The sequence below is a fragment of the Fomitiporia mediterranea genome (genome assembly GCF_000271605.1).
Source record: "Fomitiporia mediterranea MF3/22 unplaced genomic scaffold FOMMEscaffold_11, whole genome shotgun sequence".
NCBI classification, from domain to species: domain Eukaryota; kingdom Fungi; phylum Basidiomycota; class Agaricomycetes; order Hymenochaetales; family Hymenochaetaceae; genus Fomitiporia; species Fomitiporia mediterranea.
Window position 1 is genome coordinate 1,266,052 of NW_006760396.1, and position 352 is coordinate 1,266,403.

Here is a 352-nt window from a genome sequence, read left to right on the forward strand (position 1 = left end):
ACTCGAATTGACAGTTAGTCAGATACCCGCGACTTAGGGAGTGCACTGGCGACAATTGAGTATGGCATTGTAGGAAAAGCGTTGGGAAAGATGAAAATTATCGAGTTGCAGAGCATCTATGTAGCGACATCAGTCAGTTCCACTTCACGCAAGGGAGGGAAGATAGGTCAAATAGCACAATTAAGGGACAAATGAGAGAAAGGTGCGCTTACCTAAAGCAAGCCTGAAAATAGGTCTTGGAGATTGTTGAATTCCAAAACCAACACATTGTCCGTCGCGGCGCACACTTCATTGTCACGAGTGAAATCTTGCTTTCAGCAATGACGCACGGCTGCTAATAGAAATAGAAATG